A 25,946-nucleotide genomic window follows, 5' to 3' on the forward strand; every position below is an offset into this window, starting at 1 on the left:
GCTGTGAGGCTGCAGTGGTAACCACTGAGCCACTACATATTGCAACCCGAAATTGCAAGCAGGAGATTGGGAGAATACAGCAAGCCAGGCAGCACCAGCATGTGGAGTAGTCAGCGTTTTGAGTACTGACCCTTCTTCAGGACTGAAACGTTGACTTCTCCATGAGAAACGATTTACGGGAATGATGCTGGGGGTGGTAGGGTTTGAGCTCCAGGGAGAGGCTGAATAGGCTGGAGCTGTTTTCACTAGAGCATCGGAGGCAGAGGAGTGACCTAATAGAGGTTACAAAATCTTGAGGGGCATGGACAGGGTAATAGACAAGGTCTTTTCTCTGGGGTGAGGCAGTCCAGAACTAGAGGGCATAGGTTTAGGGTGAGAGGCGAAATACATTCAAGAGACAACGTCTTCATGCAGCGGGTGGTACATATATGAAATGAGATGCCAGAGTATATAGGTCAGGTGCTGTCAAATGGGACTAGATTAATTTAGGTCATCAGGTCAGCATGGACAAGTTGGACCGAAGGGTCTGTTTCCATGCTGTACGTGACTTTGACTACTGGTCCTGATGTAATTTTAAAATAGAGTCCAAGTAAATTTGAATAGTTCAATATTATTGAGCTCACTTCCTGAAAAGTTTCAAATGAATCATCTGAGCGATACTGTTTAAACATGCTAAGTTGGACAAAGTATCCCACCAAGTTCAAGATAAACGCAGAGTTGAAGACGTCAGAAGTCAGAACACCAAGGGGACCAAAACTGATCACAATATTCCAGGTGCAACCTCATCAACGTGCTGTATAACTACAACATAACTTGCCAACATCTATACTCAGTTCTCTAATTGATGAAGGCCAGTCTACTGAAACCTTTCTTCACTGCCTTGTGTACCGATGTTATCAGAGATATAGGACCTCCTTTAAACTGATCCACAATCCAGCTGCTGGGTGCCCAGAAGCAGAGTAGTGCTGCGTGAGTGTGCTGGGCACATAACCCAGAAGTCGATGGGTCAAAACCATGTGATGCTCTTGCTCGATGTCTTCTTAAGCTGCTTTCATTTACAATGGTGCTCTGTTCTGTATCTTGCCTTTGCATCTGCTTCCCAAAGCTTCTTCAGTGGAGGAGTGGCAGCTGGAGCCCAGGAGTTCAACCACCTTCCGGAGCTTGAGGAAGGTTCAAGCTCCAAGAAGCGGGGGGTAAGGCTGGAGGCTGGATTTGCTCAAGGCTTGTATTTTTAACGCATTTAAATGGTACCTCCTGTATGGGGCTATGTTTTACATTAAAACCGGAGGATCATATCAGAGTGTTTATATTTAGCAGCGGTAGTTGGTAAAATACACTCTCTGGAGGAGCACCTTCTATGATGCTGCATATCTTGCCTTATGCCCTTCCCCCATTTCTTATCTCCCAGCTTGATTTTATATTTTTTTGGTCAAATTTAATTTCATATTAATCAGACGTTGTATTGACTGTGTGCAATTAATTTGTTTCTTCGAAAATTGTAAGTTAAAATTAATGGTGTAATTTCATTTCTGATGTCAGAGTTTGACATTTAATGTGCAGATGTGAATACCAGTAAGTTGTGAAAATACAACAAAAACTTGTGGTTATTAACAAAAAGAGCAGTTCACTGATATTCATGGCATTGTCTCATTTGGGAGTGCTGATTCAAATCTGACCAACAAACCGTTTCATGCAGTCACCCAATTTAATGCAACCTATTTATAAGATTATGTCCATTGCTCGCAATATGGTCTCATCAACATTGGGGAAACTGGACGCCAACTAGCGGAACGCTTCAAGGAATAACTCTGGGACACTAAAACTAAACGACCGACCGTCCTGTGGCTGAACGCTTTAACTCCCCCTCCCATTCCGCCAAGGACATGCAAGCCCTGGGCCTCCTCCACTGCCAAACTCTTGCTCCCCGACGCTTGTAGAAAAAAACACCTCACCTTCTGACTTGGGACCCTCCAACTACATGGTATCAATGTAGATTTTATCAGTTTCCTCATTTCCTCTCCCCCACCTTGTCCCAGATCCAACCTTCCAATTCGACACCAATTTCTTGATCTGTCATACCTGTCCACCTTGCTTCTCACCTATTTGTTCCACCCTCATCTCTGACCTATCACCATCAATCCCTACCTCAATCTACCTATTGCACTCCCAGCTGCCTTCCCTCCAGCCCCACTTCCTTCCCATTTATCTCTCAGCCCCCTTGGGCCACCCTTTATTCCTGATGAAGAGCTTATGCTCTAAACCAAGACTGTGATGAAACACCATCCTCAACATATAGGAAACAGCTCCCAAGTCAGGTTTCATTCCTTCTTCTGTTTCCCAGTTCTTTCAGAAATAAGATATGTCTTTTTCTTCCACTAGAAAGTGATCTTCCACTTTGCGCTGTCTGAAGTGTTATGCCACACCACTACTTCAGCCACAATGATCTGTGTTTATATTGCAGTCGGATGTCGAAAACCATCCCAGCGATCTTCACGTTATTATAGTTTACTGAGGCCATAACAGCATTACACGGCAGTTTGATATGATTAAAACTTGGATGGAAAGAATGTAGATTGATGAGAAGTCAAAAAGGCAGAGTCTTTGGCCACAATCGATCTGTCCGGCTTGATTATATGAGTGGCGGCTCTTCAAGAGCAACTTCCACTCCATCACTTCAACCAGCAAGAGGAGATAAGTGTGAACACCACATTCCGACTGTGACATATTCGCATTGCTTCGATGTTACTGATCAAAATCCTGGAACTCGCTCCTGAACCTTTATTATAGACCACATCATATTTGTGAAGCAATTTAAGAGGCAGCTCACCACTACTTTTTCAAGGACAGTTTGGCAAGACTTGCTGGCAGAGCCAATGATATGCACATGATATTGGAAACAGTCTAATCGTATGGATAGATGATTGGCTAACCAATGATACAGAAGGGATAAGGGGCATGTTCAGGATCGCAACTTATAACTAGCAACGTGCCACAGGGATCAGTGCTGGGGCCAAAATTATTTAGAATATGCATATGAATTACTTGGATAAGTAAAGTGAAGGTACTATTGCCAAGACTGCAGTAGAGGCAGTTGATTAGAATGCCGGTGGTAAGGATGACATGAACTCTTCATCCAAGTTCAGAGAGTAATAGGGAAGGCAAAAGGGAGATTGGCCTTTAAATGGAGTATAAAAGTGGGGAGGTTATAGTGAACCTCCGCCTGGAGGTTTTGATTGAAAGTGCAGTGAAGATTCAACCAGCTGACAGTGGATCTGAATCACATGTAGATCAGACCAGGTTTAGAACATAGAACATAGAACATAGAACATAGAAGAATACAGCGCAGTACAGGCCCTTTGGCCCTCGATGTTGCGCTGATCCAAGCCCATCTAACCTACACTAGCCCACTATCCTCCATATGCCTATCTGCCCGCTTAAATGCCCATAAAGAGGGAGGGTCCACCACTGCTACTGGCAGGGCATTCCATGAACTCACGACTCGCTGAGTAAAGAACCTACCCCTAACATCTGTCCTATACCTACCACCCCTTAATTTAAAGCTATGCCCCCTCATAATAGCTGACTCCATACGCGGAAAAAGGTTCTCACGGTCAACCCTATCTAAACCTCTAATCATCTTGTACACCTCTATCCAGTCACCCCTCAACCTTCTTTTCTCCAATGAAAACAACCCCACAGGGGTTTGGACAGCAGGAAACCAGATAAGTTTTTACAACAAACCACAACGATTTCATCATTAGACTCTTAATTCCAGATTTATATTGAATTCAGATTCCACCATCTGCCGTGGCAGGTTTTGAACACAAGTCCCCAAAACATTACCTGGGTGAATGGTCTGATGACAATAAAGTCGGCCATCGCCTCCCCTGAACACATTGGCATATTGCGTTCAGAGGTAACAAAGGAGCAAGAGGTTTCAGCAGCTGCTAAGTTGTTGACATTACACAAGGGAACATCAGCACTCTCAGTAATGGCACATACTGAAGCCATGGCCCTGTATCAGAGGTAAGGGCTCGGGAACCATAAGAAATTAGGAACAGGAATACGCCATTCAGCCTCTTGAGCCTGCTCCTCCATTCGTAGGATCGTGGCTGATCTGGCATTCCCCACATCCACTTTCCTGCCCTTTTCCTGTAACTGTTCATCCCCCGACTGTTCGCGAATCTATCGATCCTAGTTTTAAATGTGACTTGAAGGCTGTCAACAGAGTTACTGGGCTGGGGCGGGGGGTCAAGTCAAACTTGGGGACTAAAACAATGGCTTCACACTTCACAAAATTTAATTAAGGGAATGTTTATGGTTATCCAATGTTGGAAATTGGGCAGGCATTCAGATGAAATTATTGGTAAATTATGAATGACAGAGGAGTCAGGAGAGAAGTGGTGTTCAGGCACAGTTGGATATCATCAGTATAGATGCCAACACCAGCAGCTACGGTAAAATAAATAAGAACGGAAGATGCTAAATGCAGACCCTCCCAGAGCATACAGCGATATTGGAGAGGGTCAGTACTGTCATTAACCCTGATCAAGGCTGTCCGCAGGTCGACGAGGCAATGTTCATCCCTGTCACCGTCACAAAGGATGTCAAACATGACCTTGATAAGAACTGTTTCAGGGGTAGAAACCAGACTCGAGGGCTTTAAACACAGAATTCTGGAAAAGATGAGAATGGCTAATTCAACAATGTTACATCCAAACCAACACTTCCATTGGTGCGATAATTATATAAGTGTTTTGGTTTTCATTTAGAAGATTCGCAGCAACACTGAGTAAGAAACAACAAAATTAACACAAGAAATATTGCAATTGCGACAATGTGCCTGCTCCCAATAGGAGGCCATTTGGTGTTCACTTCACTGTCTGCAAGGGGCAATAGCAATAAGAGGGGAGACACAGACTGCTTGATACAGATATTCAATGGGCGGGAGTAGGCCACTCGGCCCTTTGAGACTGCTGCAACATTCAATAAGATCATGGCTGATCTGAATACAACCTCAGCTCTACATTCCTACACATCCCCGACAATCTGTCACCCACTTGGTTAGCAAGAACCTATCTACCTCTGCCTTAAAGATACTGAATCCGCTGCCTTTTGAGGAAGACACAAAACCCTCAGAGAGAAATGAAATCATCCTCATTTCTGTCTTCTACTTTTAAAATATGACCCTGTACATTCAGGTATTTAGATAGGGATACAAGCTGCATTCAAATAATACCTGCGGTACAGTTAACTATCTCAAAGTGCTTCACGTGAGCATAATGAGAATTCCTTTAAAAATCACAAGAGCGGAGCACAGATTAGGACAGGTGACCAAAGACTTGGTCAAAGGGGCAGGTGTAGGGCAATCTTTTAAACAGGTTCAATTTCCCAAACATCAGAGGACAAAGACGTAAAGAGCAAACACGAAATAGCAAAGGATGGAACGCAACAGTGTAGATATAATGTCACAGGATGAGTATTCCAGGGAACATGAGTTCAAATCCCACCACAGCAAGAGGTGAGATCTGAATAATTCAAATCATAAATGAGGAACACAAAATTAGTCTCAGTATGGTATCGATGGCACTGACGTCAATTGTCATAAAAACCCATGTTCAGCAATGTCCTTTCAGGAGGGAAACTGCCATCCTTACCTGGTCTGGCTTACATGTGACTCCAGACCCACAGCAATGTGGTTGACTCTTAAACTGCTCTCTGAATTGGCACAAGCAAGACACCTTACACTTAGGGATGGATAACAAACATCAACCTTGTGAATGTGTCAGAACAGAAATTGCTGGAGAAACTCAGCCTGTCTGGCAACACCGGTGGAGAGAGAGAGAAAGAAACAGAGTCAATATCCTGGCCTGCGTCCAGAACAGTTGCGAAAAAGGGTCACAGCACTTGAAATGCTAACTCTGCTTATCTCTCCACATGTGCTGCCAGTCCTATTGAGTTTATCCAGCAATTTATGCATTTTTGTGTTTCAGATCTCCAGCATCTGCAGTTCTTCATTACACTGACTTAGGGAAGCTCAAATCCCATAAAAGCATAAAACAGAAGAGCTGGAATTGCTCAGCAAGTATGGCAGCAGCTATGGAGATAAAAACAGTTAGTTCTTTGGGTCATTGAATGATCTTACATCAGGGACAAACCTTTGGGGAAGCTGCAAGAGTAAAAGGCACTGGTGTAACTTCAACATCTGGGGGAACTCTCTCAGCCATGGAGGTCAGACTGACTCAGCATTCTGGTCCTGCTCATTACCTGTTAACTTCTCAATTTGTTGTTCTTGTTATATTTCGACATGGTTGACACATTCCTATGTTTTAAAATGATATTACAAACAGACAGGAATATGCCATGTAAGTAATCATACATTAGAGGGTTTGGAACGTGAATGTAACTTTTAAACAAAAAGTATTTATTCATGCATGGGGTGTGGGCATCGCTGGCAATGCCAGCATTTATACCATCCTTAACCACCCTGTGGTTGGTTGGAAAAGTGAATGAAGGTGTCTGAGATTGTCTTGATCAGCACAGCAATCTCAAAGATGAGTGTGCTCAGGTAGAAGTACCCTCCACTCCCACAGCAAGTCTGCATTCACTGCAATTACAGATGCCATCTCACATTCCCAGGGCAAGGACAGCATGGGATTACAATCAGAATAAAGCTTCGTGTACTCTTAAATTGAAAGTGAAGCTACCTCAACACTATCCCCAACAAACACTGCCTAGATAGAGACAGCATTGGTTTAGATACAGAGTAAAACTCCCTCAACACTTCCCCATTCATACAGTCCCAGGACAATGACAGCAAAGGGTTAAATAAACAGTAGAGCTTCTTCCATTATGACTGACACTTAGTACGTTCTACACCAATCCTCAAGGAAAATTCAGAACTGAGACTATTATCTGGTTCTGAATTCACACATCCTAATTGGAATGACAGCAACAGAAAATCATGTAGTGAAACACAGATAAAACACAAACAATGTACAACAAAACTAGACTGTTATTGGGATCAAGGACATTGAAATGACAGGCGACATAGTCCCTGCAATGATCCGAATGTGAGCTGAACAACTTTCACATTTGAACAATATTCTCTGGGAATGCAATGTCCACTCACTGCTGTCTATTCAGTTCCTCTGCTCTCGTTCAGGGCTGAGTTGCGGCTGACCACATTGTGGCGTGGGGGTCAAGAGGTTAAACAGTTCTGGTCAACTTGGATTGAGGGCATCCCGTGTCATGCCAGTGAGGTCGAGGGTCCCTGATTTGCTCAGCTGATAATCGGGGTCAAGGGGATGTCAGGCAGGGCTTGTATCAGTTTGAGTTTAGAAGAAACAGATGAGATAATGGAGCTGTATAACATCTGGAGAGGACTTAATGTAAATGTAATGTCCACTACTTTCTAGCCAGAGACTAGCCTCTCATTTAAGATAGGAGAGTTTTGTTTTTCTCTGAAGTGTTCCTGAGTCTTTGAAATTGACTTTTTTAGAGAGCAGCATGTGGTGGTGGCACGGTGGTTAGCACTGCTGCCTCACGGCATCAGTGACCTGGATTTGATCCCATCCTCGGGCCGACTGTATGTGTGGAGTTCGCACATTATCCGCTTGTGTCTGTGTGGGTTTCCTCTGGTGCTCTGGCCTCCTCCCACAGTCCAAAGTGTGTGCAAGTGAGGGTGGATTGACCATGGGAGATGCAGGGTTATAGGGATAGGGTAACGAACTGGGTCTGGGTGGGACGGTCAGTCAATGGTGTTTCGATGGCCTGAATGGCCTATTTACACGCAATTGACCTATATCAATCAATAGTATACACTTGCTTTATGGTTACCGACATGAAATTACATTAGTAGTTTTGGTTATTTCAGCTCTTACGTTATCGTATTCAACCAACTACAGCATCGAGAAACTTGCTTAATAACAATATCCAATCTCTGCAGAACACTTTTCCTTTTTGTCACGACCATTATCTTGAACTCTGACGTGTGACCTCTTCATTGCTGTCAAAGTTCCTTATTTGTCCCTACATTGTCATGGTTTTACTTTGTCTAATGTCTTCCTGGCTTTTGCAGTTAAGACCCTATATTCTGCCCTCGTCAACATTTTCCCTTACAGTTCTGTACTAAGGATTTCACGAAAAACCTCAGAGTGTGGTGAGACTGTGGAACTCACTACCATAGTGAATAGTTGGGGTGAAAGACTTTGCAACTAAGGGTATGCAACCCAATACAAATGAATGTCACTGTCACCAGATTCACAACACAGTGAAATTAAAACATGCAATATCCCTCAATTTCTCAACTGTTCCTAACCAGACTTGATGAAGAACAGATCTTGCACATCAACATTATAATTTAAACAAAAAACAATAATCATAAATACAGCAACTTTGTTAGGGCAAAGTTAAAGAAGATAATCTAATTAATAGCAATGATTTAAACCCTATGATCATGTCCCCCACCATCTCAGAGACAGAAACTTATGCGGCAAATTAAGAAAGTTTTTTTTTAAAACTTACCAATTCAAACAAGCAGTTTCCAACAATGGATTGCCAAGCCTTTGTGCAATACTTGGACTATGAGTTTTTCACAGACACGTAACTGTAAATCTCATTTAAAAGTCACTGCTGAATGTGGATAGACACCCCAAAGTATTCAGCCATTTCTTACAGGCTGGGACTCATTCCCAGATAGAGGCAACAATTCTTTAACTGGACAGTAGAATCTAGAGAGAACAGCTCCTGGGCTCAACAAACAGCAACGCCCAATGGAAGCAAAGTTGGTGGCGGGGCAGGTCGGGGCAAGGGCATAAAACCAAAAATGGAAATGTGTTGCTGGAAAAGCGCAGCAGGTCAGGCAGCATCTAGGGAAAAGGAGAATCGACGTTTCGGGCATTAGCCCTTCTTCAGGAATGCCCGAAACGTCGATTCTCCTGTTCCCTAGATGCTGCCTGACCTGCTGCGCTTTTCCAGCAACACATTTCCATCTCTGATCTCCAGCATCTGCAGACCTCACTTTCTCCATAAAACCAAAAAACCCACTGACTCGCCAACTACAGACACACTGTCAGAATGCACAGGGGCTCAGTCCTAGAAGCGACCCACAGCAGTTTCATCAAGAGAACCACACTTAATGAACAGATCTTGCACACCAGAATTATAATTTAAACAAAAACAAACAATTATGAATACCGCAAATTTACTAGGGCAAAGTTAAACAAGATAATCCAGTTAATAGCAATGATTTAAGCCTTTTGATCAAGTCCTCCACCATCCCATAGACACAAAATTAAGGGGTAAATTAAGGAAGAGAATTTTTAAAATTATCAATTCAAGCAAACAGTTCCCAACAATGGATTGCCAAACAGTTGGGCAATCCTTCGATGATGAGTTGTTCACAGGCACATAACCGTAAATTTAATTTCAAAGTCACTGCTGAGTGCGAATGGACACGCTGAAGAATTCAGCTATTTCTTACAGACTGGGGCTCGTTCCCAGACAGCCAATAATTCTCGAACTGGACAGAAAACACTAGAGAGAACAGCTCCTGTTCTCAACGAGCAGCAGTGCCCACTGGAAGCAAAGTTGCGGGGGAAGGGGAGCACGACAGCATAAAACAAAAAAATCCGACCGACTCTCCGACTATAAGCATTGTCAGAATGGGCAGGGGTCTAGTCCTTGCAGTGGCCCACAGCAGTTTCACCAGCAGAATCAGATTGTTGGGAGCACTGGTGTGCCAGCTGGTGCTTCTGCAAGGTGCAGGATGATGAGAACCTCTGCCTGCACTAGGAGCAGGTGAACTGCCTCTCCCTGGTATGGCCCCGCCTGTGCAGGTGGGAGGAATTGCTGAAGCCTTCCCGCACTTTGGGCAGGGGAAGGGCCTCTCCCCCATATGGAACCGAAGGTGGGATGCCTAGGTAAAGCCCTTTCCGCACTTGAGGCAGGAGAACGGCGTTTCCCCGGTGTGGATCCGCTGGTGCCTCAGCAGGGCAGAGGTATCGTTGAAGGCCTTCCCGCAATTGGAGCAGCTGAAGGGCTTCTCTAATATGTGGACCCGGCGGTGGGTCAGCAGGACGGAGGAATAGCTGAAGGCCTTCCTGCATTCGGGGCAGGCGCATGGCCTCTCGCCTGTGTGGACCCGCTGGTGCCTCAGCAGGCGGGAGGAATTGCTGAAGCCCTTTCCGCACTCGGGGCAGGGAAAAGGCCTATCGCCCGTGTAAACCCGCTGGTACCTCTGCAATACAGAGGAATTGCTGAAGGTCTTTTCGCACTCAGGGCAGCTGAAGGTTCTCTCCCTAATGTGGACCCGCTGATGCCTCAGCAGGCGGGAGGAATTGTTGAAGCCCTTTCTGCACTCAAAGCAGGAGAACGGCCTCTCTCCGGTGTGACTGCACCCATGAGTCTCCAGGTCAGATGGGAAACGGAAGCCTTTCCCACAGTCGCCACACTTCTACGGTTTCTCCACGGGACGGGATTCCTTGGGTTTCTCCATGACCGAAACTGCAACTGCACACAAACGCGTGTACAGCACCTCCCTGCCGTGAATTCCTCTTCCCAGTCTCTATAACATTTACTAGCTCCACAATCAGAGTGCTGCAACAATAGGGTCTCTCTTCCAGTCTCACTGATGCTGAAAACGTACTGAAACAGGAACCAAAACGCTTGGTTCCTTCTCACAGAATCATCGTCGAAACTTGTTATAGTCCCGATGGATTCAGTGACTGTCAGACATTGACGTGAAATTGAGGACTGCAAATGCTGGAGAGTCAGAGTCAAAGTGCAGTGCTGGAAAAGCACAGCAGATTAGGCAGCATCTGAGGAGCAGCAGAGTCAATGTATCAGGCAAAGCCCTTCAGCTATTGATTCTGAAACTTCCGTCTTCAGATCTTCAAATAATCTGTAAAAAGAGATTACAAAAATCATCACTGTCAGTCCAGGTTAGAAATTCCAAACAAGCAATTCTACTTTCCGCAGAACATTCTTTTCTTTTTCCACAAAATTGAAAGCACCATCCCACCTCCTCTCACCCCTCTATTCCCACTCCGCTCAAGATAATTCTCCCGATGGTACTGATTCAGGATCTTACAGAGACCGAAAAGTGAAAACATCAAGACAGACACCTCTGAATTTTGGATACCCCCACCTGAAAGTTACTATCTTTCACGATATGTAGGAGTGAATAAGTCTGCTTTTGGGAAGCAAAATCAAAAGTGTCAATTCAGGATGAACTTTCAATGCAGCTTCTTGAGAAACAACCAGACACGAAATGGTTAACATCTGGGGAGGTGGAAGTGAGGAGGCGGAGGAAATGAGATATCAAGGCATTGGCGCCGACACCAGACAGAAACTGAACATACAGGCATGGCAAACATTACGGGCAACCCAGAGTCATAGAGATACACAGCACAAAAACAGGTCCTTCGGTCCAACTCATCCGTGGCGACCAGATAGTATAAATTAATCTCGTCTCTATTACCAGCACTTGGCCCATATCCCTCTGAACTCTTCCTATTCATACACCCATGCAGATGCCTTTAAAATGTTACAATTGGACCTCCATCCACTACTTCCTCCGGCAGATCATTCCTTACACTTGCCTCCCTCACCCCAAAAATACTCCCCTCCTGTTCTGGACTTCTCCCATCCCAGGGAATGACCTTGTCTATTTGCCCTACCCATGCCTCTCATGATTCTATAAACGTCTGTAAGGTCACCCCTGAGCTTCTGGTATACCGGGGTAAACAGTTAAAGTAATGCACTGCGTTTACTTTTAGCTTCACACTCACCGACACTTCTTCCCGTGTAAGACATTGTTTCCCTCCACCAAACTGTCCATGGGAAAAGCCAAGAGTTCTGAGACTCTGGAAATGGGGGAATGCCACGTAGAATTCCTACAATGTGGAAACACGCCATTCAGCCCAACAGGTCCACACCGCCTGTCCAAAGTGTAACCCACCCAGACGAATTGCCCTATACCTTTATTCTACATTTACTCCTGACCTGCACACTGTGGGCTCGTTTAGTTCGGCCAGTTCACCAGAACATTTTTACATTTTGGGAGAAAACCAGAGCACCCGAAGGAAACCCACGTAGACACGCCAGGAAGAACGTGCAAACTCATCACAGACAGTCGCCCCAAAGTTGGAATCGAACGCGGGTGCTTGGTGCTGTGAAGCAGCAGTGCTCACCACTGATCCATCGTGCTACCGATGCGTACAAAATAGGTGGGGAGTGGGAACTTTGTTAATTGTACCACACAGTGGATTGTTGAGTAAGGTTAAATCTCACGGGAATAAGGGAGAGCTAACCAACTGGGTACAAAATTTAGAAGCGCATTGTTGTAGATGCTGGAATTCTTCCTGAAAACAACAAATGCTGGAGATCAGAGTGAGTCAGGCAGCGCTGTGCTACTCTAGACTGGATAATGTGGATGTGGAGATGATGTTTCCACTCGGAGAAGGATTGAGGATGCCGAGTCATTGAGGGCATTTAAGACAGAGATAGGTTCTTGATTAGTAAGGGGTCAAGGGTTATGAGGAGAGGGCAGCAGAATGAGATGGAGAAACATATCAGCCATGATCGACTAGTGGAGCAGACTCGATGGGCCAAATGGCCTCATCCTGCTCCTGTGTATTATGGTCTTAAAGCTGGGCAAATGACTTAAGGGGTTCTCACAAACTATTTCAGAATCCTGAAGAGGAGTTGTTGGACTCGAAACGTTCACGCTGCTTCCTCTGCACAGATGCTTCCAGTCCTGCTGAGGTTTTACAGTGTTCTCAGTTTTTGTTTCAGATTTCCAGCATCCACAGTTCTTTGTCTTATTTATCGCAGTCATTTCTTGCCCTTCCCAAGTTTCTGGAACTTCATCTCCCTAATCTACAAACTGTTCACTAACTCTAGAAATGACAACTATCTCCTTATCAGAGTAGACCCCTTTGTTGCAAAATGATTGTCCAATTCTGGGACCAAAATTATTGATTTCGTAATTACTGACACCAGGGACTCTCAATATCTCAGGCAGGAACACAGCCAGATTGTTTCAGACAGTACATTGATGTGATTTGATACAATTCCATATTCCAGACTTTACCAGAATGTTACTGGTAATGAGTTAAGAAGAAGCTGGGATATTTTTCCAACGGAGCCTAGCATATTGAGAGATAACCATATACAGGTTTGTACAATCAGGAGGTGTATAGCTAAGGTGTCATTTCCAGGAGGTTCAGAATATTACATTGCTCCAGAAGATGTAAAAGGGGGTCAAAGCTTCAGCAGAAATCAAGCAGAGCTGAGAACAGACAACATCTAGCTATGTGGGAACAGGGAGATCAGAGGACAGAGAAATCAGGACCTGTAATCCGAGCTGACACCAGACTACCATGTTATCAGTGCTTTGATTAGCAGTGCCCACCCTCTACCTTTACTGAGTTTCCCACTCGACTTGAATGCCACGTATCCCCTCGATATTCCGGATCCAATCCTTGACATTCTGAAGCCATATCTCTGTAAGGAGTCTCAGATCATAATTTTTCTCTTCAACTGGTGCAGTCTATTGATTCGCTTTTGTTACAATGCAGCCCACATTCACATACTGAGCTTTTAGTTTTATTTTTTGTGATGGTTAGAATCCAGTTTTGATTGCTAGTACATTTATTCTCCTTGTCCCTTTCTATCATTCTCTGGTGTTTGGTTTCCACATCACTACATTTCTCACTGGCCTTGATTTGGATTGGCCATGCTAAATTGCCAAGTGTCCAGGGATGTGCAGGTTAGGTGGGTTAACCAGGGGAAACGCAGGGTTATAGTTTCAAAGTAATAAAAGAAGTAGGCTATTTGACCCTTCGACCCTGCTCCGCCATTCATTAAATTCATGGCTGATCTATCAATCGTCTCAGCTCCTCCTACTTGCATTACCCCAACTACCCTTCCTTCCCCTACTACGCAAAAACCTATCCAACAGTGTCTTAATGAAGCTGCCTCTACTGCTTCCTTGAGCACAGAATTCCGTCGATTCACCGCCCTCTGGTACAAGCAGCTCCTCCTCATCTCTGTCCGAAATCTACTCCCCACTAATCTTGCAGCCTAGTCTCACCCACCAGCAGAAAATACCTGATGGGGTGGTGATGGTGGATTGGTTGGGAGGTGTGTCTGGGTGTTATGTTTTTGGAGGGCTCAGTGTGGGCTTGATGGCCTGAATGGCCTGCTTCCACACTGTAGGGATTCAATGATATACTGCAGCTATGTTTGTCCCAGATCACAGCACCCAGAATGTCCCATCTTCCACAAACGGAAAGACAAATCCCACCCGGCCCTCTTGTATGTGTGTTATCTCAATGCTTAATCATTTCTAGTGATTGACAGCATTGGAACTACAATGTTGGAGCCTGACAGAAATGAGCAGTTTAAAACAAAAACGTACCTAACCCTTCACTAGGCTCCCCGCGCAGCACACTGGACTTACTGTCGGGAAAACTTAAAACACTTCATCCCCACAGTGCAATAAATTCCCACTTTCTAACAAAATCCTGGATGTGCTCACTCACCCAGCTGCTATCTCACAAACGGAAGATTTCTGCTCCTCGTAAGGGCAAAACATCTTTGAAATCTGCTTCTGAAAGTCCACTCTTCACAACAATTCTGCTTTCGCCAAAGATCATCAGAGTCATGCAGCACGGAAAAAGACCCTTCGTCCAACTCGTCCGTGCCAACAAGATATCCAAGATTAATCTCGTCCCATTTGCCAGCATTTGGCCCATAACCCTCTAGAAACGCTTCCTATTCATATACCCATCTAGATGCCTTTAAATATTGTAATTGTACCAGCCTCCACCATTTCCTCTGGCAGCTCGTTTCATACATACATCACCCTCTGCATGAAAATGCTGCCCCTCAGGTCCCTTTAAAGTCTTCCCCCCTCACCTCAAACTTATACTCTCTACTTCAGGACTCCCATATCCTGGGGAAAATTCCCCTTATAAACGTCGAATGGTCACAGACGCTCCAGGGAATACAGCTCCAGCCTATTCAGTCTCTCCCTGTAGCTCAAACCCTCTAACTCTGGCAACAACCTCCTGAATCTTTTCCGAACCCTTTCAAGTTTCACAACACCTTTCCGACAGCAGGGAAACCAGAACTGAGTACGGTATTCCAAAAGTGGCCTTTCCAATGTCCTGTGCAGCCACAACATTACCTCCAAACTCCTATACTCAGTGTTCTGACCAATAAAAGAGAGCGTACCAAACGCCTTATTTGCTATCCTATCTACTTGCAATTCCACTTTCAAAGAACTATGAACCTGCTTTCCAAGGTTTCTTTGTTCACCAACACTCCCCAGGAATTTACCATTCACCACATAGGTCCTGCCCTGATTTGCCTCATCAAAATGCAACAGCTCATATTTGTCTAAATTAAACTCCATCCGCCACTCCTTGGCCCATCGAATCATCTGATCATGTATAATTTATATCAAACTTTCTTTCCTCTCTTATTCCCTAAAAGCTGAAAATCTCCATCCTACACCCTCTCCCTCCATTCTCACTTTGTTGAATCTAATCCCGGCTGTCCTCATCCTGAAGGGTTTGGTTCATGCTGATTAACAGGTCCACATTCAAGGGGGATCTAACTGAAACGTACATAATATTGTACAGCCTGGACAGAGTGGACATTGGGAAGATGCTTTCATTAGGAGGAGAGACTAATACCCATGGGCATAGCGTCAGCATTAAGGGAGAATGGAGATTAGGAGAAAGTTCTTCAGCCAGAGAGTGGTGAATCTATGGAATTCACTGTCACAGAAAGCTGTGGAGGCCAGGTCACTGAGTATGTTTAACACTGAGATAGAGTATCAAGGATTGAGAGTTGCGAGGAGAAAATGGGAGAATGGGGCTGAGAAACGTAACAGCCAGGATAAATTGGGAGCTGTAGTAGACCACTTGATCTTTCCAGCCTGCACCAGCATTAAACACTTCATAACTGGATATGAATACACCTACATCTAGGGTGGATAGGCTGGAACTTTTCTCACTGGAACATAGGAGATTGAGAGATGACCTGATAGAGGATTATAAAATCACGAGGGATACGGATGAGGTGAACAGCTGGGGGTTTAAAGATCAGGGAGAAATTATTTTGAGGTGAGTAGAAAAAGATTTTATAAAGACAGGACAAGGATTTTTTTTAAGAGAGCGGTCTGATTGCAGAATGAATGTCCAGAGGAAATCATAGAGTCATAGAGGTGCACAGCACAGAAACAGACTGTTTGGTGCAACTTGCCCATGCCGACCAACTATCCCAACCCAATCTAGTCCCACCTGACAACACACGGCCCCATATCCCTCCAAACCCTTCCTATTCATATTCCTAACCAAATGACTTTTAAATGTTGCAATCTTACTAGCCTTCACCACTTCTTCTGGCAGTTCATTCAATAAACGTACCATCCTCTGCATGAAAAAGTTGCCCCTTAGATCTCTTTTATATCTTTCCCCTCTAACCCTAAACCCATGCCGTCTCGTTCTAGATTCCCCCAGCTCAAGGAAAAAACTTCGTCTATTTATCCTATCCATTCCCCTCATGATTTGATACATGTACAGTTACAACGTTTAAAAGACATTTGGATAAGTACATGAATACGAAAGGTTCGAAGGTTTATGGGCCAAACACTGGTAGGTGGGACGAGTTTCGTTTGAGAACATACTCAGCATGGACTAGTTGGATGAAGGGTCTGTTCAGTGCTGTCAGACTCTGTGACTGACCTGTACTGGTCTTAAAACCATTTCCTTACCTCTCCCCATAACCATCCACTTCTTTGTTGTTCAAAACTCAGATGAACTTAGCCTTGAATATGTTTAATGACCCCACTTCTGAACTCATTTCCTCTTCGTAATATACCACTTGCCTTGCTCATTGCCGGCTGCATCTGCCCGACAACTGGCATTGACTGGTGTGGAGGGACTCTGAGACCCCTTTGTACATCCATACATCATTTCTGATGAAGGGCTTGTGCCCGAAACGTTCACTGTCCTGCTCCTCAGATGCTGCCTGACCTGTTGTGCTTTTCCAGTGCCACATTGTTCGACCTTCACCTCTCGTCCTGACTTTCTCCACATTCCAATATATCACCATTTAAACAATGCACTGCTTTTTTTTAAAACAGCAAAGGCTATAACTTCACATTGCGGCACTGCACTTGCCATGTGTTTGCCAATTGAGACACAGACCTGGACCAACTTCGGGAAGAGGCAAAACACTGAGTTCTGAACAAAAACCGTAGAACACTCAAAACGTCGGCTCTGTTTACCTTTCCACAGATGCTGCTCGACCGTTGGCTTCCTGCAGTATTCGCTGTGTAAATTCTACACAAATGCTGCTTTCCATTAAAGAACTTCAATCCCTGTCCTCTGGTAACAGACCCTAGTCAGTGGCAATAGGCTCTTCTGATCATTAATCTGCCCATTTCCACCACTTCTGCTCCATCATTGCCAACAGCCCCTGGGAATCTCCAGTTAACCTTCTTTGCTCCAAAGAGAACATTCCCAAACTTGGGAAATGTCTCCACAAAGTTCAAATTCCTCATCCCTGGACATGATGCAAGTGTTACAATGGGGAAGAGTTTTGGGCAAAATATTGTCAGTGAGCAGGTGGAAAAATGTTCAGGAAGTAAAACAGAAATCCCAGTCTCCAGCTTTGTGCATCTTTGGAAACTCTTTGGGAAGTGGAATTCGAGGAGAACGAAGGATGAAGTGTTCGACTGAGTAGTGACAGTCCAGACACGTCCCCTTGTTTAAGAGGCCGGGAGATTCTCTGGACAGGAACTGATCTGAGACATTGAAAGAATTCTCTGCACATCAGGAATTCAAACCCCTTCTCGGCTCGGGACCAATGAGAAAATTCGGGAATAGGCAATACACTAAAAGGCTCGCAGGGCGATGGCCCTGGTGTTGAAGGGCTAGTTCCTCGTGACATGGATGTGCCTGCAGATAGTGGGATCAGACTGTCCCCATGTCTCCACAATGAATGTCCCAGGCTTTATTATGGAAAAGTAAAACTGATAGAATACAATGGTAATTCTGGGCGGGGCAGGTTGATTTATGAATTGAATAGTAGCTTCCTCAACCAGACGGTGCAAGAGCCGCCGGGGCCTGTCTCTGTGGCGCAATTGGTCAGTGCGTTCGGCTTTTAAACGAAAGGTGGCTGGTTCGAGACCACCCAGAGATGGAGCGTTTGCTGTTCGCACTCTCTTGGCTGCGAAGGTGCGCGTTTTTAACGGTGTCAGGAAAATGTTTCCCAAACGGAAATCCTCTCCACTGAGGAAGCACAGAGGGGTTTCTGAATTGATTGAATTTCTAACGGAAAGGACTGCGGATGCTGAGAGTCCGTGACAGAAAGTGAAACTATGGAGAAACTCAGGAGGTTTGGCTGTATCTGGTTGAGAAAAAAACGAGTTCTGAAATGTCGTCTCTAATTCTCTTTCCATTGATGCTGCCTGGCCTGCTGAGTTACTCCTGCAATTTCTAGTTTTGTTTTTAACTGAACGTCCATTTCATCTTTCGGGATGAAACACCCAGACTCGCCATTTGCAGATATTTAACCCTTTCGAAACCTGTGAAGTGATTGGATTCAAACAAACTCTGCAATGATTCACTCTTTCTCAGCTCCACAGGCAGAGACCTGGGAAATGAAGCTGTCAGTGTGGTTCTGTATTGGTGGGTCGAATGGTGAATGCGATGGACATGAAATCCATTGCGGTTTCCCCATGCAGGTGTGTACCCCTGCCGACTAAAGTTGAGAACTGTCGTTAAAAAGGAAGTGAGATTGCTCCACGGCTTTTTAAAGATGCAAATCAGTGAAGGGTTTGAAACATTTCAATCACATTGCGACTGGTCGCGAACCTACTATGCACTGCCTGTCAGGGTGGAACAAGCAGAAACCCACAGAGCTGCTTTTGAGGCTATGAGCCAAGTGTTTGGAAATGAGACTAGAACAGTGAGGGGCGTGAAGTCGTGATCGAAATGAAGCAGGCACCTGAGGATGAATGTGTTTTATTTGCCAGTGAAAGATATTGTTTCACAAAGTTGTGACGATGGAAGGGAAGCAGTGACGGTGATTATCTTTGGGTGTTCACCTTGTGAATGTTCCCATTGCTGCGCATGTCCGTGTGAACGTCAGAATTCTGCAGCATGGCGGCGTCAGGTACGCACAGGGCCGGGGCGCAAAGGATGACGCATCTGACTCCAGCTACCTGTTTGAAATGCAGCTCACAGCTTCTTCACACACCCCCATTAATCTTTCTCATTGTCCTGAAGCCGGCATAAGGTTTCAATTCCCGATCTGCAGGAATGAGACTCTTTTCACTGTCTCGTGTCAGTAAGTGTCCCTGAGAACATCAGACTCACGTCACAGCGCTGTCAGAGGAGGGGAAGCTGAAAGAGCCCCACACGCTGCTCACGGGCACATTTCACTTTCCCCAACTCACCAGCCCAACTACTGAGACTCCTGGGAGTGGAAAGGGAACAAACACCAAAACACAGTCTCATATTTGTGAATCTTCCGAAAATAAGAAAACTGTTCATCCCTTCGGATCTTCCATCCTGGGCTGACAGGGGTGATTTTAAATGGCTGCCCAGTCAGTGTCGATTCGTGTTGGTTGAAAAAATCTTCCTTATCTCATCCAAGCATTTCTTGCCACAGAGAACTGTGCGGCAGAGTTCATGTATATATTTCCTTGTATGGTATTTTGTAAATAACATTCGTTAGCTGGTTGTTTGTACTGGGTATTTCAGGTACATTAGCCGGTGTTCAAGTGTGTTCGTAGGTTTGTGGGCCACCATGATGCTGAGAGGTTTGAGTTATCTGGACATCATTTAACAGATGCATTTAATATAAGGTTATGTGGCTAGGGTTTCTGCACACGTTGTGTCTGCTTGTGTCAATTTGTTGATGAGAAATCGGCAGACTGGGTTTATTGGGTCGGCAAAAGTGAGGACTCGAGATGCTGGAAGCCAGAGTTTAATTCAGAATGGAGCTGGAAAAGCACAGCAGGTCAGACAGCTTCTGAGGAGCAGGAAAATCGACGTTTCGGGCAAAAGCCCTTCATCAGGAATAGAGGCAGGACGCCTCCAGGGTGGAGAGATAAATTGGGGGTGGGGGGTGTGCTGGGCCGAAGGTAGCAAAGAGTAAAATAGCTGAATGGTGGTGGGGATTGAGGTGACAGGTCAGAGAGGAGGGTTTCGCGGACAGGTGGGAAGGGAGATTGGCAAGTAGGACAGGTCATGAGGTCAATGCTGAGCTGGAAGTTTGGAACTGAGGTAAGGTGGGGAAATGAGGAAACTGCTGAAGTCCACATTGATGCCCTGGGGTTGAAGTGTTCCGAGGCGGAAGATGAAGTGTTCTTCCTCCAGGCGTCGGGTGGGGAGGGAGCGGCGGTGAAGGAGGCCCAGACCTGCATGTCCTCGGCAGAGTGGGAGGGTGGTTTGAAATGTTGGGCCTTCGAGCGATGGGGTTGATTGGTGCGGGTGTCCCGGAGATGTGACTTGACTCTCCAGTCTCCCCAATATTGTGGAGATCGCATTGGGGGCAATGGGTACAAATAATTACATTGGTGGATGTACATGTGAAAGTCTTCTTACAACCGGAGCCCTGGTTCGATTCCCGGGCAGCGAAGCAATTTTCAGTAGAGCTACGGACCCACACCTGCGTCTCCCTGGTAGTCTAGTGGTTAGGATTCGGCGCTTTTACCGCTGCGGCCCGGGTTCGATTCCCGATCAGGGAAGCAATCTTCGGCGTGTCGATTTGCCACCCGTTCTTCTTAAATAGGCTGTACAGTTACTTATTGATCTTCATAGTTCCTGGGTGCTGCAGTGTGTCGTGGCTCGATGAAAAAGTGTCCTGATACATATTTGTTTGTATGTATAGGGATGATTGCTTCTGTCGTTCAGTACTTGGTTCGTGTGCGATATTTTCCTGTAGATCCTGTTTTGAATTTACCATTGTCTGTTCGCTTTACTGTGACATCTAGAAATGGCACTTTGTTGTTGTTCTCCTCTTTTGTGAATTTTATGCCCGTCAGGAGATTGTTGATGGTGTTGTCGGTTTCCTCTCATTTGTTTCATTTTTTGATGACAAAAGTGTCATCGCTGTAGCGGACCCAAAGTTTGGGTTGGTTCGTTGGAAGGGCTGTTTGTTCGAGTCTCTGCATTATTGCTTCTGCTGGGAATCCAGATACTGGTGGTTTCATGGGTGTTTCGTTGATTTGTTTGTGGGGCTTGTTACTGAATATTAAGTGGGAGGTAAGGCACAGTTCCATGGGCTGGATAGTGCTATCTTTGCTGATGAAGTTGGTGCTGTGTTTGTGTCTTTGGTTCTTCGAGTAGTGTCTTCAGCTTTCTTTGGCCACGTTGATGTTAATGAATGTGAACAGAGCTGTTATATCAAAGGACATCATTATTACATCCTCTTCTATCTTAGTGGTCAGGAATTCTTGGATGGAGTAAATGGAGTGGCGTGAATCTTCGACTTGGTGTTTTCGTCTTCAGTGGAGGCCTTTGACTAGTCTGTATATTGGTGTTCCAAGTAGTGAGACTATGGGCCTGAGGGGAGCTCCTGGTTTGAAGAGGAGGAGAACAACAACAAAGTGCCATTCTTAGATGTCACAGTAGAGCGGACAGTCAATGGGGAACTTCAAACGAGAATCTACCGGAAAACAACACACACAAACCAAATATCTAACCACAGAAGCAATCATCCCAACACCCACAAACGAAACTGCATCAGGACATTATTTCATTGAGCCACTACACGCAGCAGCACAGAGAAACTACGAAGAGCACAAGAGAAATACGTACATGTGTATTTAAGGAGAACGAGTACCCAATAAACCCAGTCCGCCGATTTCTCATTGATGCTCCCAAGCTGACTCTCAAAAATTCTTTCCAGTTTGTTTTTTGTGGGTTTTGAAAGCTTTTGCAATCCTCTGACTGAGTATTGGAGTTGGGAAGTTATGTTGAGGCTGTACAGGACATTGGTTAGACCACTTTTGGAATACTGTGTGCAATTCTGGTCTCCCTCGTATCAGAAGGCTATTGTGAAATTTGAAAGGGTTCTGAAGCACCAATGGGTCCACAGAGGGGAACAGACCCTTCTACTGCCCTACGTGTGGGACGGCCTTCAGTGATTCCTCTGCCCTGCTGACGCACCAGTTGGTCCACACCGTGTAAGGCTGTTCTCCGGCCCCATGTGCGAGATTGCCTTCAGCAGTTCTTCCCACCTGCTGAGACACCAGTGGGTCCACACTGAGGAGAGGCCGTTCTTCTACCCCGAGTGCAGGAAGGGCTTTGCTCATTCCTCCGACCTGCTGGCCCATTGGTGGGTCCACATGGGGGAGAGGTAGTTCACTTGCCCTAAGTGCAGGAAGGCCTTCAGCAATTCGTCAGCCCTGCTGAGGCACCAGTCCGTTCACACGGGGGAGAAGCCGTTCTCCTGCCCCGAGTGTGGGAAGGGCTTTACCCGCTCCTCCACACTGCTGAAGCACAAGCTGGTCCACACGGGTGGTGGGAGGGGGAGGCCATTCTGCTGACCTGAGTGCGGGAAGGCCTTCAGGAATTCCTCCGCCCTGCTGAAGTAACAGGGTGTCCACACCGGGAGAGGGCCTTCAGCTGGCCCGCGTGTGGGAAGAGCTTCATGTTTTCGTGCAACTTGCGGAAGCACCAGCGTGGGCACCAGCGCTCCCAGCAATCAGATCCCACCCGTGACGCTGCCTTGGGTCACATCCCAGGACTGAACCTCCTGCCAGTTCTGACAGTGGGAGCAGTGGGAGAGTAGTTGGGCTGATTTTGTTTTCTGCTGGACTGCAATTGTCTCCCCCACCCACCACAATCACAACCCCATGATGGCACAGGGTTAGCACTGCAGCTTCATGGCACCAGAAACCTAGGAATAATTCCACCCTTGGGGGTCTGTGTGCAATTTAAGGAGTGTAGGAAAATGGATCTGACTGGGTTACTCTTCGCAAGATCAGTGCAGACGTGTTGGGCTGAAGGACCTGTTTCCAAATTGCTGAAGTTCAACCATCCTATGAGCTTTGCTTTCAGTGGACACTGCTGCTCATTGAGCCCGGAACTGCACATTGCAAATGAAAAGATTCAGAGAAACCTAAGACCACAAGATTATCAGAGCAGAAGTTAGGCCATTCAGCCCGTCGAGCCTGCTCTGCCATTCGTTAGTGACAAAAGTAGTGCAGATGAGATTAGCTACAGTGTGGAAACAGGCCATTTGTCTCAACAAGTCCACACCGACCCTCCGAAGAGTAGCCCATCCAGACCCATGTACCTCTGACTAATGTACCTAACTATATGGGCAATTAGCATGGCCACTGCACATGACCTGCACATCTTTGGTTTATGGAAGAAAACAGGATCACCCAGAGAAAACCCACGCAGACACTGGGAGAATATGCAAACTCCTCACAGACAGCCGCCCAAGGGTGGAATAAAACCTGAGTCCCCGGCGCTGTGAGGCTGCAGTCGTAACCACTGAGCCACTACATAGTTCACCCCGAAGTAAGTAAGCAGGAGATTGGGAGAATACAGCAAGCCAGGCAGCACCAGGATGTTGAGTAGTCGGCGTTTTGCGTATTAACCCTTCTTCAGGACTGAAACGTTGACTTCTCTATGACAAACGATTTACAGGAATGTTGCTGGTTGTTGGAGGATATGAGCTGCAGGGAGAGGCTGAAAAGGCTGGGGCTGTTTTCACTGCACCATCGGAGGCAGAGGAGTGACCTAATAGAGTCTACAAAATCATGAGGTGCATGGACAGGGTAATAGACAAGGTCTTTTCCCTGGGGTGGGGCAGTCCAGAACTAGAGGGCATAGGTTAAGGGTTAGAGGCGAAATATATGAAAGGGACAACCTTTTCATGCATAGGGTGGTATAGATATGAAATGCGCTGCCAGAGTATATGGGTCAGATGCTGTCAAATGGGACTCGATTAATTTAAGATATCAGGTCAGCATGGACAAGTTGGACCAAAGGGTCTGTTTCCATGCTGTTCGTGTCTCTGACTCCTGGTCCTGATGTAAGTTGAAAATAGAATCCAAGTAACTTTGAATAGTTCAATCTTGTTGCGCTCACCTCCTGAAAAGTTTCAAATGAATCCCTCTGAGCGACACTGTTTAAAAATGCTGAGTTGGACAAAGTATCCCATCAAGTTCAACACAAACCCAGAGTTGAAGAAGTCAGAAGTCAGAACACCAAGAGGACAAAACTGATCACAATATTCCAGGTGCAGCCTCATCAACGTCCTGTATAACTACAACATAACTTGCAAACATCGATACTCAATTCCCTAATTGATGAAGACCAGTGTGCTGAAACCTTTCTTCACTGCCTTGTGTACCGATGTAATCAGAATATAGGACCTACTTTAAACTGATGCACAATCCAGCTGCTGGGTGCCCAAAAGCAGACTAGTGCTGCGTGAGTGTGCTGGGCTGATAACCCAGAGGTCGACGGGTCAAAACCGTGTGATGCTATTGCTCAATGTCTCCGTAAGCAGCTTTCATTTACAAAGGTGATCTGTTCTGTATCTTGCCTTTGCATCTGCTTCCCAAAGCTTCTTCAGTGGAGGAGTGGCAGTGCCAACAATTCCCCGGGGCTGGAGGAAGGTCCGAGCTTCAAAAAGCGGGGGGTAAGGCTGGAGGTTGGATTTGCTCAAGGCTTGTATCTATTAACTTATTCAAATGGTACCGACTGTATGGTGCTATGGTTTACATTAAAACCGGAGGACCATATCAGAGTGTTTATATTTAGCAGTGGTAGTTCATAAAATGCACTCCCTGGAGGTGCACCCTCTATGATGCTCCATTTCTTGCCTTATGCCCTTCCCCCATTTCTTATCTCCCATCTTGATTTTATATTTTTTTGGTCAAATTAATTTCATATTAATAAGTCTTGGTATTCACTGTGTGCTATTAATTTGCTTTTTCGAATATTGTAAGTCAAAATTAATGCTGTAATTTAATTTCTGATGTCAGAGTTTGACATTGAATGTGCAGGTGTGAATACCAGTAAGTTGTGAAAATAAGTCAAGAACTTGTGGTTTTTAACAAAAAGAGCAGTTCACTGATATTTATGGAATTGTCTCATTTGGGAGTGATGATTCAAATCTGACCAACAAACCGTTTCACGCAGTCACCCAATTTAATTAAAATTTTCTTTAATTTAGTTAAAGAAAATACCTCTGCAGGCTAAGATTTATGCAATCTATTTATAAGATTATGTCCATTGCTCGCAATATGGTCTCATCCACATTCGGGAAACAGGACGCAACGAGCGGAATGTTTCAGGGAACAGCTCTGGGACTCTGAAACTAAACGACAGACCGCCCTGTGGCTGAACACTTTACCTCCCCCTCGCATTCCATCAAGGACATGAACGTCCTGGGACCCCTCTACTGCCAAACTCTTGCTACCCGACGCTTGTCGAAAAAGCACCTCATCTTCTGCCTTGGGACCCTCCAACCACATGGTATCAATGTAGATTTCATCAGTTGCCTCATTTCCTCTCGCCCACCTTGTCCCAGATCCAAACTACCAATTCAACGCCAACCTTGAAACCTGTCAGACCTGTCCACCTTGCTTCTCACCTAGTTGGACCACCTTCATCTCTGATCTGTCACTATCAATCCCTATCACCATCAATCCCCATTTATCTATTGCAATCAAAGCTACCTTCCCTCCAGCCCCACTTCCTTCCCATTTATCTCTCAACCCCCTTGGGCCACCCTTTATTCCTGATGAACAGCTTATGCTCTAAACCAAGACTGTGATAAAGCAACATCCTCAACAAATAGGAAATAGCTCCCAAGTCAGATTTCATCCCCTCTTCTGTTTCCCAGTTCTTTCAGAAATAAGAAATGTCTTTTTCTTCCACTAGAAAGTGGTC

General features: G+C 45.5%; 1 non-coding gene across 1 annotated transcript; it reads left to right on the top strand.

Moving 5' to 3' along the window:
* The first annotated feature begins 20,704 nt into the window (after positions 1 to 20,704).
* Positions 20,705 to 20,776, top strand: trnak-uuu (transfer RNA lysine (anticodon UUU)). The gene has a single exon. It is a non-coding gene; the product is annotated as a tRNA-Lys (tRNA).
* The last annotated feature ends 5,170 nt before the right edge of the window (positions 20,777 to 25,946 follow it).

The sequence above is a fragment of the Chiloscyllium plagiosum genome, unplaced genomic scaffold (assembly GCF_037043375.1).
Source record: "Chiloscyllium plagiosum isolate Xiang-an unplaced genomic scaffold, Cpla_swu_hap1 HiC_scaffold_27, whole genome shotgun sequence".
NCBI lineage: Eukaryota > Metazoa > Chordata > Chondrichthyes > Orectolobiformes > Hemiscylliidae > Chiloscyllium > Chiloscyllium plagiosum.